The sequence below is a fragment of the Ochotona curzoniae genome, unplaced genomic scaffold (assembly GCF_017591425.1).
Source record: "Ochotona curzoniae isolate NIBS_2020 unplaced genomic scaffold, NIBS_Ocur_1.0 contig_3368, whole genome shotgun sequence".
NCBI classification, from domain to species: Eukaryota; Metazoa; Chordata; class Mammalia; order Lagomorpha; family Ochotonidae; genus Ochotona; species Ochotona curzoniae.
The window spans coordinates 852,203-867,605 of record NW_024465837.1 but is presented as its reverse complement, the minus strand read 5'-3'; the positions used below and the strand labels follow the sequence as shown (position 1 = coordinate 867,605).

The 15,403-nt window shown below is 39.4% G+C and overlaps 1 long non-coding RNA gene across 3 annotated transcripts in view; it reads left to right on the top strand.

Annotated features, from left to right (window-relative positions):
- The first annotated feature begins 221 nt into the window (after nucleotides 1–221).
- The window catches only part of LOC121156344, a 28,694-nt gene continuing 13,512 nt past the window's right edge, over nucleotides 222–15,403 (top strand). For 2 of the 3 annotated variants that reach the window (XR_005883848.1, XR_005883846.1), the window contains exons 1-3: nucleotides 222–448; nucleotides 1,361–2,210; nucleotides 9,457–9,601. This is a non-coding gene — a long non-coding RNA (uncharacterized LOC121156344). The remainder of the gene's footprint in view (nucleotides 449–1,360; nucleotides 2,211–9,456; nucleotides 9,602–15,403) is intronic. The other variant, XR_005883847.1, reaches the window with a different exon arrangement.

Here is a 15,403-nt window from a genome sequence, read left to right as displayed (position 1 = left end):
CTTAGACCTGACACAAGCAACTGCTTTTCCGTCACATTGATTTTTCTGTCCTTGCAAATTCAAAGACAGGGTTGAGTCCTCCTAACAGGGTGAATTCTCTCACAAGGAAGTTTTGCAACCTAATTTACAGCTGGAGTCAAGCTTGTCAGTGAGTGCCAGAGGGGAACTGTCGCAATCAGCTGGTTAAGTATGCATTTAATAGTGTTTATCCAAGCAAGTCTGTGATTTCTTCACTCTCCCTTACAAATACGCTATTTGTAATACCTATCTTCTCCAATCTAGGTGTTTGAAAAATGTCTGTAACTTGTGTGGGCTAGAATGCATTTTGTTTTTATACAGGTGTATTCATTTAGCCAGGGTCACCTCTGAGGACCTATGAAAAACTGCTGGGCGTCTTTGCAAATCATCTCTCTGCAGTGACCATGTCTTAATCCTTAAGGAAAACAAGGTAATCTTTTCAAATAAACATTTTCAAGGATGTTTAGAAGGAACCCAATTGCTAGTACACAGTACCCTTCCAGTGCTTGAAAACAGTTATGTTGGCAGAGTACAATTACAGCAAGTTGGAGTGTTTGTAAACATTTGATATTTCCAGATGATTAGCAATAATAAGCTAAGTTGCAAACAAAGATTCAGTGTGTGTGTGTGTGTGTGTGTGTGTGTGTGCATGTGTGCATGTGTTCAGAAAGGCACTCAGGGTCTTGGTTTTCGATGCTGCTGAAGGCAAATGAGGCACAGAGTAGTTGCAAGCATGTATTATGTAATCAAATTGAAAGACTTCTGCAATATAGATGCTCCTTGATTTACCAACATGTTACATCCGTAGAAGTCTATTGTAGAGGTACAGGCAGCTTACTGAGCACCACGGTGTTGCATAATGGTACACTGTAGAGTCCCAGATGTTAACTGTTTCCAGCCTATTTTGAGACTGGGAGTTGTCCAGCATTGCAAGAATGTATCACAGTGTATATCACTAGCCTTGAAGAAGCTCAAAATTCAAAATTAAGAGTAGGCTGTAATTGAATTTCTATTCCCTTCTTGTTTAGCCTAAGCTTGGTAGTTTCCATTAGGGTAAGTTGTGTCTTGGTGAGAGTAGGAGTGAAATGAAGAAACATTTGCTTATTAAATAAAAAGGAAGCAATAAACCTAACATCATTGGTTATGTAAGAATTGTTAATACAATAACCTTAATTCTATGGAACTTAACAAAAAGAGTGAATTTGGAGTATGGATTGGACAAACAGTAAATTAGTTGGATGATGCAATTAATTAAATCAATAAGAGAATATGTTAGAACTTAAACTACTGACAACTTTATTTCATGTCAATGTTCTCTTTTACCTGTCTCTTTTCCTTTCAGATCTCGCAGTTTCTGAAAGACAAATCTTTCTTCTTACTTGGTATAGATATTCTGAAACTTAGTGCTTGTTCTGGCCCGAATCATGACAAAAGTAAGTGGTCTTGGTTTGACATTTTTGTCTGTCATTGCTGATGGGCCAAATGTCTAATTTATCATACATTGATTAAAGTAGCTGCATATTCATAGCACCTTTTTAATATGCCTTTCTTATACCTAACATAAACATATGATTATTTTCTTAAAATTTCATATAGTAGTGTTATTCAACAGAAATACAATGTTAACCATCCATGTAAGTTTAAACGCTATATAAGATATTTATATTACGTGATAGATATGATTCTAAGAAGTAACCATATTCCCCTAATGACTTTAAATACTCAAATAGCCATTTACAGGAACAAAAAGCAATAGATCACACTGATTTAAACAATCAATTATATTTAACTAAAGAATCATGTATTCAAAACATTGCATTTTTAACCTGTAGATACAAAATTACTAGTAATGTGTCTAACATTCTTTTTTTTCTTGCTAAAGTTTTTAAATCCAGAGTGAATGTTATACTTCCACACAATCTTTCTAGGACAATACGTGTGCTGAACCCAATACATTACAATTTATCTGCTCTGTTGCCCATTATTTTACCTTTTCCAATACCCAGTTTCTTTACTTTATAATGCCAATATTTTGCTTGCTTTTTTTGCATCATGCGAATGCTGTGGTTTAGATATAGTTTGTCCTCCCAAAGGTTTACATGCTATCATCTAGGTCCTCAATGAAGTAGTGAAAATTTGGAGCCATGGAGCCCGAAGGGCAATCATCGAACCACAGGAGTATCCCTTTGGAAGTGAGTGAGTAGTTCACATGGGGCCTCATTTTTAACTGATTTTCTGTCCTGCAATGTGATGGTTCCCTCTCTCTTGTGCTCCCACTGCAATGCAATCTGCTGATGCCATCCAGCCAAGGAGGCCTTGCCAGAGCCAGAGCTGTGTGTTTGAACTTTCCATCTTCGAAGCTGTTCGCTTAATTACATTATTTTCTTGTAAAGCTACTTAGCCTCAAATAATTTGTTCCAATAAAAGCAAAAAGACAGGTAAAGAGCCGTAAGGGACAGATTTCACATTTGTGACACATTAAAACTGAATTCTTCACTCTGGATTTGCTCCTAATGGGGTTTGAGTTTTCTACTTGTGGAATAAAGTGGGTCCATTTATTAACAGAACACCTCAAACAGAAAGCCCTGTGAATCTTGCCCTTCTATTGTCCTCATTCACAGGCCTTCTATGGAAAGTATAATCCAGGATCAAGGTATAAAGAAAGCTTGGAAGCCCAGCGCGATGGCTCAGTTGGCTAATCCTCCCCCTTTAAGTGTTGAGATCCCATGTGGACATTTGTTTGTTTCCTGGCTGCTCCACTTCCCATCCAGCTCCCTGCTTATGGCCTGGGAAAGCTGTAGAGGATGATCCAATTACAAAAATGTCTTCTTTTTGTTCTTTAATAAAAGCTCAATCAGGAAATGTTTCATTTTCTCTTGTGGTTATTAATATCAAATTGTCACCCCATTGTAGCTTTAGGATGTCTTTACTCAAGAATAGTCCAAGAGAGAATGAAAATGTGGCAAGTGAGGTATGTGACATGCTTCTCCAAACATCGCCTTGTAAGCAATGTTAGATGCACAACTGATAAGTTAATGTGTTTCATTAAATATTTAATAGCCAATAAAGTCTCATTTTGAAAGCAAACAAAACAGCAACACTGAAATCTTACACTTTTGTGTTGATGTATTTTTGAAGTCTATTAAATTTTAATCTTAGTATCTGGATTTTCCAATAAATCAGCTTTTTTGAGATTTATTTATTTTTGTTGGGGAGGCAAATTTATAAGAACAGAAGAGATAGAGAGAAAGATCCTCCATCAACTGGTTTGTTTCTCAAGTAGTCATGACAGCTAGCTGTAAGCTGATCTGAAGCCAGGAGCCAGAAGCTTCTTCCAGGTCTCTCATGCAGTTCCGGATCCCAAGGCTTTGGCCCATATTCTGTTACTTTCCCAGGCCACTAGCAGGGAGCTGAATTAGAAATGAAGCAACCAGAATATTAACTGGCACCCACATTGGATCCCGGGGCTTGAGGGGGAAGAATCAGTTGAAGTATTGTACCAGTCCCAAAGACTAGCTTTTTGTTGTTAAATCTTGTTGTGCCTTGGAATGCATTGTGTATGTGCTTAGTTATGAAATCATGGGGAGAGACAGAAAAAACTGTTGTATTACTAGAATTTATTGTATGTCTCCTTCTTGAAGGTGGAGGTCATTTTACGATTCTATTAAAAATAAATGTTAATTAATTACTTTTTGATTATTCTATGAACATTTATGACAATTAATATAGGCTGTGTAATTATAATATTAATTTATAATGACCTTAAAATCCATAGAAGACTATTTAATCTTTATAAACTGGATGTTTTTCCTCATTGTGGATTGATATTAACCTACTTCTCTGCACTATGTTTGTGAAAGTCCTGCCCACATGGTGATTTAGTGGAGGAGTCTACTTACTGGCAGTGATGGCAGTCTTCCAGAATTCAATTGATTCCCACAAAGATACCTCTGCAAAAACAAATCTCCAAGGGCCTGGCGTGGTGGCGCAAGTGGTTAAGGTCCTTGCCTTGCATGCCCAGGATCACATATGGGTGCCGGTTCTAATCCCGGCAGCCTGCTTCCCTTCCAGCTCCCTGCCTGTGGCCCAGGAAAGCAGCCGAGGATGGCCCAAGGCTTTTGTGGCCCAGGAAAGCAGCCAAGGATGGCCCAAAGCTTTTGGACCCTGCACCCGTGTGGGAGACCTGGAAGAGGCTCCTGGCTTCAGATTGGCATAGCATTGGATGGAAGATCTTCCTCTCTGTCTCTCCTCTCTGTATATCTGCCTTTCCAATAAAAAAAAATAATAAAAATAAATCTTTAAAAAAAAAACCCAAACCTGAACATGGCACAGTAGGAAAGTTATCCATCTAAGGATACCAGAGTTAGATCCAACATCTACTTCTGTTATCACCGGCCTTTTCTGTTTTTAAAGACTTATTTATTTTTATTGGAAAGGAAGATTTACAGAGAGAGAAGGAAAGACAGATGGAAAGATCTTCCATCTGCTAGTTCACTCCCCAAGTGGTTGCATGGTCATAACTGAGTTGATTTGAAGCCTGAAGCCAGAAGCCAGAAGCCAGAAGCCAGGAGCTTCTTCCAGGTCTCCCAGGTAGGTTTTGAGTCCCACAACTTTGGACCATCTTCTGTTGTTTTCCCAGGCGACAAGCAGGGAGCTGGATGGGAAGTGGAGCAGCCAGAACATGAACCAGCATGAGTATGGGATCCTGCTGCTTGAAGCAGGAGGAGTAGCCAATTAAGCCATTGTGCTTGGTTCTGTTTTCACTGGTTATTGGATAACACTGGCATGGAAGTCTTTGCTGCTTTTAATTATGCTTCTGAGATATTGATCTGTCCACTGATCTACTCCCCAAATGACCCCAACAGCAAGGCCTAATCTGGAATGAGGCCGTGAGTTTTCCTCGTGCATGCCTGGGGTCTAAGTACTTGGCTCATCTTTCCCTGATTTTCCTGTGCATTACCAGAGAGCTAGATTGGAAGCAGAGTAGCAGGTTCTTGAATAAAAACTCTGATACAGGATTCTGTTGTTGTGGGTTGTCACTTAACCAGTCGAGCAGCTTCAGTCTTTGGTCTTTTCCTCCTAAATTGTGTTCCTTTATGCCAAATCCATTATGATACTGCATCATGATTGGCATTTAAAAACCAACTGAAGATGTTCTCAATTGTTAACAGTTGTAGTGATAATTTTTGCTTTATATGACAGTCAATTCTGCTGCTGCTGTTATCACTATCATTAGTTAAGCTGCCATTTATGAAAACTCTCAAGCCTTCACTTTAACCGAAGCAGGTGCCTCTTTAAGACATAACTTCCTCTCAATATCTTGTTTGTCCTTTTCCTATTCTTTCTCCCTGACCAGGATTCACTCTGCTTATACTCTAAATACATTTGTAAAAGGGCTTATTTTTATCTGGTGACATATCTGAGCAAACTGAGCTTGTAATGCTGTTTTGCCTCATAGTTTAGTTTCTTCTCTGGAATTAATCTCTCTGATTACAAATTGCAAAAATTTAGAGTTGAATTTGTTCACAAAACTGCATCACACATAGGTTAACTGCCACACCAGTATCACCTGCTCTCTGTCCACCTAATCCACACACCAAAAAAGTACCTCTGAAATGTAGGCTATGCTCATCTTGAATGTAAACCACAGGTTGATGAACACTTTTCTTTTTAATCTCCAGAATATTACCTGCCTCTAGCATGCGACTTGTATATAACAAGAGAAGGGTCACATATGATTCAGCCAACAATTGTTTTATTCAGATCACTGATCTGGAAGCATGGACAAGGCAAGAGTCAAGTTCTTCCAGACTTTGCTCATCTGGTCTCTGTCCCATTCTCTGTCCAACATGTTGTGTTGATCCACTCATTAAGGAACTTGTCAAGCAAGAACAGAAACTCTCCTTTGTTTGCCTTGGATTCATTTAGTAAATGTAAACTTCAGGATTATTGGTTGTAAAGCATTGGATTTCTCAGTGTGGGCCATAAAGAATGCAACATGTGGTTCCCATCCTGAGATGGTCACCTCTGCTCATATACATCTGACTTTTTGACCCAAGCTCAGGGGGAAGCCGTAGAATCTGCTTGCTTCTTCTGGACAGGTCTCCTAAAGTAAGAAAGCTGGGAAAATTGAAATTTGATACCTTCAAAAACCTGTCTTCTTTTCCAGACTCCCTTTATTTTGTTCCCCCAATTACATTTTATGTGGTATCCAAACTACGTTTTACTTCCCTTATACCCAAGCTGCCTTTTCCTACCTTTGTGCTTATGGGAACGCTTCCTTGTGCATCTGCCTGTTCTGCCTGCCATCATAAGGGCTGATGGTTCCCTTCTATTCCAAAGGATTATTTCAAAAATCTATCTTTTAGTTCAGAAAGATCCTTTTGTGTCTGGGATGCAGCAAAATGACATAAAACCTAAGCCCTTTGGAGCTTAAAGAACTCTCATTTTATGTCCAGTTCTCCTGCTGACTGTGATGTTCTGTTGGAAGAATTAATCAAAATTAATGATGTTTAATGAGCTTCAGTTTTCACATTTGCAAAATGGACATTAATATTACCACAAAAATGATTATAGCTTCCTGGTGAGATGGTTTACATAAATGACAACATAGTGCCTGAAAGTCTATGAATTCTCCATAAATGACCCTAAACATCAGCATCCTGTCTTTGAAAGCTGAATTATTAAATGATGTGCTGTATAGTTGTTGGCCATGTTATCTCCTGCTAGATTCCAAACAGCTTAAAAATAGACAAGATGGCTTATTCACGCAGGATTCCCTGCAGTCTTGCACAGTGCTTTATATGCAGCAGTTGCTCAGGCATATTGGATCCATCAAGACATTACAGTAAAAATACAAGTGATCATATGTCTGGGAAGAGCCAGGCTCAGCAGGGAGAAGAGCTTGCCTGGGGGGTACAAAGCCCAGGTTCCTTAAGTTCTTTGCCTTAGCTCAGCAAGGCTTCCAAGGGCGAAATGATTGAAAGAGCAAACAGCAGGCTTCAGGTGCAGGCTGATGTGATTTAGAGACAGGGAATGACCTCTGCAGGGGGTCACCCACAAGATGAATCAGGAAAACGAGAACAGAGATGGAGCCAGCTGCTTCCAGATCTTTAGACATTTTAAACAAGGAGGGGAGACTCAGTTTTACCCAATTAATCTTTGATGATTTATCCTTTGAATAGCATCTAGAAGGAGCATTTTGAGGTAAATTAATTGATCTACCCTGGCCTTTTACCCTAATAATATCATGTAAAAAATATGGCTTAGCAAGATAAGCCATTTGGAACGCCTGCAGCCCATATCTGCGTGTCTAGGATCGAGTCCCACTTCCACCTCCAATGCAGCTTGCTGTGAATGTGCACCAATCGGCTCCGCAGGTGCTGGGGGGGCTCCAGATGGATCTCCTGGGTCCTGGCTACCAACTAGCCGAGCCTTGTCAGCACAGGAGTTGGAGAGTGAGTTGATAAGTGAAAAATTTCTCTCTATGTGTTCCGTATCTATTTTGTATTTTGTTCCTTGAATACATAAAAACAAATACACATTATCTTAAAAAAATTTAAATGAACTTTAAATGATTACTGTTGTGACATACAAACTACTAAAGATCATCAGTTTATTTATTTTATTTATTTTTTTCTTATTTTTCTTTTTTCCTCATTTTATTTATTTATTTATTTATTTATTTATTTATTTTTACATTTTATTATTATTGCTATCATTTTATGATTCAGGTCCATATTCCCTTATTCCCTCCCCAATTCCCTTCCCCCCAGTTCCCATCAGTTTATTTCTTTTTATTAAAGATTTATTTTTATTTTTTTTTTTATTGGAAAGGCGGATATACAGAGAGGAGAGATAGAGAGGAAGATCTTCCGTCCGATGATTCACTCCCCAAGTGAGCTCAATGGCTGATGCTATGCCAATCCGAAGCCAGGAGCCTCTTCCAGGTCTCCCAGCGGGTACAGGGTCCCAAAGCCTTGGGCTGTCCTCGACTGCTTTCCCAGGCCACAGGCAGGGAGCTGGAAGGGAAGCGGGGCTGCCGGGATAGAACTGGCGCCCATATGGAATCCGGGCGTGTAAGGCGAGGACCTTAACCACTGCGCCACCGCGCCGGGCCCTTGGAAAGGTTTAGTTTTTTAACTAATAAATAACACTAGTTTTTTTCAGCAGTAACTTGAAACATACTAAGGCTGAAACATCCCTGTTTTAGCAATTAAATGTTGAATGACAGGTGTCAAGGAACTGTTGGTTGTCTTTAGAGCAGTTAGTTGTTATTTTCTTTTATTGTCTCTATACATTAGGAAATCTCAGGCACATGTGGCCATGTTCAGGGATAAAGTGGGCCAGGAAGTGAGAAGTGGAAGCATGAAATGTTCTTCCATTTTTTTTCTCTATCTGCAGAGAGGGGAGGGTTACATGATACCATTTCTACCACATGATTATTAATTCTGAGTTTGTTTTTTCCTCATACGATTTGAGTAATTAGTGGTGAGTATTACAGTACTTTTTAAGTGCAGGTATTGGTCTTCTGGCAGGTCCTGAAATCAATTTTAATGGTTGAAATTAGAATATTTATAAAAATTATGAATAAGACAAAGTAGTAAAGATAAATAAAATAGGAAGCATCTGAATGCATTATGCAGTAAGAACACATTGTGATGGAGTGCAGCCAGTGATTGCTCCTTCACCTCTCCTTCTATACTCTTCCCCCCACATCCTAATTCATCCTGGATGTTGGACGCAGATGAGTCCAATTTGTCTTTTTAGGTACAAGCCCAGTTCCTGTTCCTGCCCATCCCAATGAGCGCCAATTAACTCCTTAACTCACAACACTTAGGTATTTGCTGCTGCCCACCTGTGACTCGTCTATCAAATTGGACGGGACGGTATTGCATTGTTGCATAACCACACCCCTCAGAAGCCCCTTTAAAAGATCCATGAAGCGGGGGCTCACTCACTCTTTCTGGTCAGGTGTTTCCATTACTCTGGCACCTCCACTCTTGGCTGATCCAAGACAGGTAATCCCCTGAGCATGGTCCCTGTATATTGCTTTGATTGGACTTGTGATCTGTTATTTTAGTATGTTCTGTTATCACCAAGCTTGGTTAATAAAGACTCCTTAATAAAACCTTAGACATGTCTGGTGTGATCTCGCTTGCACCCCATAACAACATTCTATAAACTTTGATTTGTGTTTTGTGTGTGCATAATGCCTATGTGTCTAATGAGCTGGGACATAAATGTAAATTTTCAATGTGATCATAGCTCAAAAGTGGATAGTTACTGGATTTCTTTTATTTCATGCTATATTATTCATCAATCAACGATGACAATATAGTTTTGGTCTGTTGTCAATGGATAAGGTTTTTTCCTACAGTACCAGCACCGTGTATAGGTTCATGTCTCTGTGTACTAATTGTTCCACTTCTAATTCAGCTTCCTGTAATGACTTGGGCAAAGCAGGAGAAAATTGCCTAAGTTTGCATCCCTGCCACCTACACGGAAGACCCAGCTGAAGCCACTGAATCCTGGCCAATCCAAGCCTGGGATATTGCAGCCATCTTGGGGAGTGAAACAGCAGGTGGGAGATCTCTCTTTCTTCTCTTGTCTCTCCCTTTCTCTCTCCTCCCTAACTCTGACTTTAAAAGTAAATAAATAAATCTGAAAAAAATATTCTTGACCAATGAGATATTGAGGGATGTCTTGTAGGATGGGCAGATAAAGGGAGACAGGCATATGAAGAGATTCTTTATTCAAAAGCATCAAACAATGTGAATCTCTGATCTTGTTTGCCAACTGCCCCCACACACATTTAAGTGTTATTTTGCTTCCTGGGATGGCAAAATCATTCTATAGTTATGAAAGAAGTTTAGAATCATGCTTAACCTAGCAAAAATGGGAAGCCACAAGGAATCTAGGTTACAGATGTGGTATTAAGTTGTGGTGGTAAATATTTCTGGAATTGTCCCACTTCTGGGCTTATTATATATGGTATAATAAATACTCCTAAGTTTTAAATAGCTTGAGTTGCTTTGATACTTAAAGCTTAAAGCATCTTAAAGGATAAAGAGGATTTATTTCAAAAAGGATGAATAAATTAACTCCTAGCACGGAGAGAAAATGCACAATGATCAGATCATGAAGCTTTCCACTCCAGGTTCAGTCAATGCCAGTGCAGGCTTCCATTGTAAGATCAACTCAATGATAGTTTACCTGGGGTTGTATTTCTAGAGGCCTCTAACTTGTTAGCTGAGTTACTTTAAGAAAGTTAAAGCATTTGAAACATCATGGTAGACTACTAGACTGGAGTTGTTATCTGAAAGGAATTGGAGATAGGAGACATGGGAGGCAGTAAAACTAGTTAGATGACTGCTATGGCAAGCCATGGGTGAACAATGAGTACCTATGCTAAGGAAGCACAGAGGAAAAGCAGGCCTGATAGACCAGATATGGGAGATAACGCTGGGAAGGTGATTGAATCTGGCTCTATAGTTTCAGGGTTAGATGTCTGGATTGCGGAAGTGGATGTGTAGTGGGGTGACTTTTTAGTCTTAGGCTCTTTTCCTCAGCAAATGGTGTTGTATTTATGATTTCCTCATGTCACCCTAGCTTTATGGATGGGAAGTCAATGTCCAAAAAGTTAAGGGGTTTCTAATGAACGGTGTAGTAAATGACACAACCAATGTTTAGTCCCAGGCTTTTTAAATTCAACTCCTTCCTTTGTCCCATTGCACTTTTTTTTTAAAGAGACTTATTTTTAACAGATGTTTTTATTTATTTGAAATACAGTGAGACAGAGAGGGAGAGTTTTTATCATTGAGTTCATTCCTCAAATTCCTGCAGCAGCCATCAAAACTGAAGTCAGGAGCTAGGAACTTCATTCAGAACTCCAACATTTGTAGCAGGGCTCACGGCACTTGGGCCATTCGCTGCTACTTTCTCACATGCGTTATCAAGGAGCTGGATCAGAAGAAGTGAGGCTGGGCCTGCACTGGTTCTGAGATATGGGGTGCTAGCATTATTACAGGCAGCAGCTTCTGAATTAAAACTGAATTGAAACAAACAACACCAGGAAAGTCGTAAAGAGATGATGTTATTCAGGGAGAAGACAGAAGTCCTGATCCATAATTCAGATGGGAATCAAAAGAAGGAGAGAGTCCTGGCTTAAGGTTAGTGCCTTTTAGAATGACAACTTCCTATTGGAACAAAACCGTGGAGGGAGAAAATGAAAGCAAGCATTAGAGGAAGCGATAGGAAGTTTGCAGAGTTTCAGAGAGGAAAATCAGCAGAAGAGAAATGTAGTAAAACCCAGTGGAGGAAGGCACAAAGGGATGTTTTCATAGTTTAACAACTGGAGATACGGGAAGTGAAAGCTGAGAGCAAACTCAAGGTATCCATATACAAGGTATAATGGTGAGTAGGGAAAATTGTGGGCACCTGTTGTGAAATTTAGTGTGAATTCATAAAATAAAATTGACAAGGAAGGGGTATTTGTTTTTCCTTTTCAAGTAGGAAGAAAGGAAGATAATTTGAAAATATTTGCACAAGGGAAGTAAGTGCAAGATAGAAGTAGAGAGAGAGATTGATGGCATAGATAGATAGGTAGGTAGATAGATAATGCCTGAAATCACTCCTACAACACAGGGAGGATTTAAGTGTGGAAAAAAGGAGAGCCATGCAATCCCTGTTGAGTTAAAAAGTCATGGAACTCATACACATAGATGGCATTACAACTCCATAGGAGGTGAGTGGAAAGGTAAGTGAATGGTGTCTACAAGTCAGGAAAAAATATAGGCTGAAACTTGTCCAGTTTTGATACCTAACGACTTTGGGAGAAAGAGAGGAGAGAATGTCCTTTGGAACAGATACAGCTTTGTTTCCTGTGACCAGGAAAAATGCACAGGGGGGTTCCTGAAGCAGCATGGACTCGTGTTAGAGTCCATTCTCACACAGTGCATTCCAACAAACACGGCTAGTGAGGCATCAGGATTCCAATCATGCCAAGTCTTCAATCAGTTTGCCATAGAACTTGGATTTCTTCTATATGTTTACTGGGATACATTGATTATGGCTCCTTAGAATTTTGCTGTGGAAATTTAACAGCAACAACAATAAAATGATGGTGATACAGCACTGATAATGAAAACCCATAATGATAACAATATCTGTTACTCTTAATCTGTAACTATCCAGTCTATTCCATGGCTTTTCTATGGTGGGGTTGATATTCTCGTTTTCCAGTCTTTTAAGTGCGAGCACTTAAAAAAATTGAATGAAAAACTGGACATTGAAGTTATGTTTCTATGGAAATAAATTTTTAGAGCAAAAATTTTGAAAGCTACATACTTTTTTTTACAATATGCTCTTTCGTGAGCTTTTTGAAAGTAGTATGTTAATTTATTTACCCTTTCCACCAATTTTATGAGGTTTCAATAAGACTGAAGTTTTATGCCAGTTTACAGAAGGAACTGAGGTACAGGAAATTTAGTTTTACCGCTAGTAAATGAGACAGCCAGGATTCAATCTAAGCAGTCTGGCTCCAGAGAAAGTTTTAAAAACACAGAGTCTGATATTTTGCAAAATATTATTGCAAGAGAAATGAGATGAGGTAAAAAGATTTTCAATAAGCAATTTTCAACAGAGGATCTATTTTGAATATATTTACTTGTTTGATTACATATTTTTCTAAGCTTGGTAGGTTATTAATAACATTGTGATCCAATTAGGGTTTTCTTTTTCCACTTGGAAAACAGGACTTTCCATCTTCATGTAATTTCCTAAGGAAGATAAAGCTCTGATGTGGCTCCCTGGTATTTATTTCTGTGAGCATGGCATGCCCTGGGAAGGATGTGTCTGCTCTGATGAATTGCTCCTGCAAACAGGGGATGGCAGCTGCTGCCTCCAGCTTCCTGGCTGACCTTAGCCTGTCCAAGTTATCAGGAAAAGATGACTGAATTGAAGAGAATACAGATATTTTAAGGACTAAAGAAAATTCTCCATGATTTTATTCATAAAAAATACATGGAATCAAATTTCGAATATTTATCCTCAGTGCTTCTTTTCAGTGCCTTTTGCCTCAATAGCAGTTGCATTAGATTATAAGCAGATTACACTGGGTTGGTGACATCTCATAACAAGAGCTGTATAGCAATGATATGGGGTCCCAGACTGTTTATTAAAGCGTTTTAAAGCTGCTTGGGAGGCAAGCATTGCTTTCAGTACTGCAGCGGCTTGAAGAGGTCTATTTGTAAAATCTTCAAATTTGATTGGCTACAGTTCAGAATTGCTGTAGCTACCTGGGAATTTGATTGAAGTAAAGTTTAAGGAAGTTAAGTCAGGGTGACATCCTCTCTGAGCTTCATCAACATGCCAACGATGCAGGGCTTAATCACCATCCTGTAATCAGGATAGGAGCTGGGGGTCTGCTCCCACTGGTACAAGTAAGATTTGGAGATTTGGAAATGGCAGTGAGTCTACAAGTGATGAACCAATGCTCTCAATTCCGGGACTTTGTAACTCCCGTAAGGTGGTGTTAGAGATTATCTTGTCAGTTTCCTATCACACACAGCCACAATCTCAGATTAGTGTTCTATAGAGTGAGCAATAACATTTTGACACTCCAAACAGGTATACTTTCTCTTTTGAAGCTTGTCTGCATGCTTTTAAGAGAAGCTTCTGTGAAAACAAAAAAGAAGTTACTGATTCAGAGCCATGAGAGCTGAACAGTAGGACCTGGGAAAGCCAAGAAACCAGGTCAGCACATTGGGTGTCAGCCCAGGCAGAAGTCCGCTGCATAAACCAGCTACCTGGTGCTGGGTGTCCAGGGACAGAACAATTCCAATCCAACAGAAAAGGGGGTGGATTGAAAAATCAAAGCACTTCGAAGTCTGAAAACACAGCTCAGACTCTGAGGGAGGTAAATTTGCCCTCTAGTTAGGCTTCAATTTGTTAGGTTTGTTAGATTCTATTTGGTTTCATAAAATATGTTTACAATCTATTTGCCAACCTTATCTGTTTTACATATTTGCCAAAAAATAAAATGCTGCATCAAATGCAGAATAAATGGATCTCTGATGTTAAGCAGCGAACATGTCAATACTTGATGCCATCTGTGGACAGGAATTCCGTGGGCTTTCACTTTTTCACAGAATGGAGGCATCTATTGACTTAACTTACAAAATCTACCTTGAATGTATATCCAGGTCCACTTTTGTTCTACCGAATCAAACAACACCTTACCTGTTTTTCAGTTAGTATCTTCATTACTTTAGGAGAATCACAGCGAATCAGGTTTATGATACACTTTACTATTGCCAATGTTTGAATGTCATATTGACAATATTTACCATGAAAGTGAACCATCCCACTGCAATTTTTGTAGTTTTGAATTTTTGCTGAACTTTACCCTAAGCGGTTGTGCTCCTACTGTCAAAAGTGAATGTGGTATGCGTATGTACACGTGTGCTTGTAGGTCTGGGCTTCTCAACCTCTCTGATCTCTGTGGAATCAGAATCATTTCCGTTTCTAGAATTTTTTAGATTTTGAAATATATAAACACACATAATGAGATGACTTGGGGATGGGACTGAGTCTAAGAGTAAAACCCCTTTAGGTTTCATAACTACATATATACATACCTGAAGCTGGTTTTATATAAAATCTTTAACGTATTTATGTTTCAAATGTGACTGTCACATGAGATTAGCTGTGAATTGCCCTACTTGTGGAAACCCTTTTGATTCCCCAAAGCTTTGCATTTTGATTTTTAGGTTAGATAGGCTTATTTGCTACTTAGAGATACTATTTATAGAGCTCAGTGTAGTGGCCTAGTGTTTAAGGTCCTCATCTTGTTTGCACTGGGATCCCCTGTGGGTGTTGGTTCGTTTCCCAGCTGTTCCTCTTCCCTTCAAGCTCCTTGCTTCAGGTCTAGGAATACAGCAGAGGATGGCCCAAGGCCTGGGGACCCTGCACCCACATGGAAGACCTGGAGGGGCCTCCTGGCTACCGGTTTTGAATTGCTTCAGCTCCTGTGGTTTTGGCTGCTCCTGGGGTGAGCCAGAGGTTGGAGCATCTTTCCCTCTGTTTCTCCTTCTCTCTGTAGACCTGACCTTATAGATGAAGTTTGGGAGAATTGCCTCTGTTTGAATTGCTTTGAATAGTTTGAGAAGAATTGGGATTACTTCGTTAAAGTTTTGCTAGAATTCAGCAGCAAAGCTCCCTGGTCCTGAACTTCTCTATGTTGAAAGGATCTTTATGACTGACTCAATCTCAGCGCATGTTTGTTTTGTTCCGCCATTTTGGATCTACAAGAATTTTTAAGTGCTAAAAGTTTTCTTGTGCCAAAAGAAACTCATAAAATTCGATTCTTTTCCCAATTTTTTTT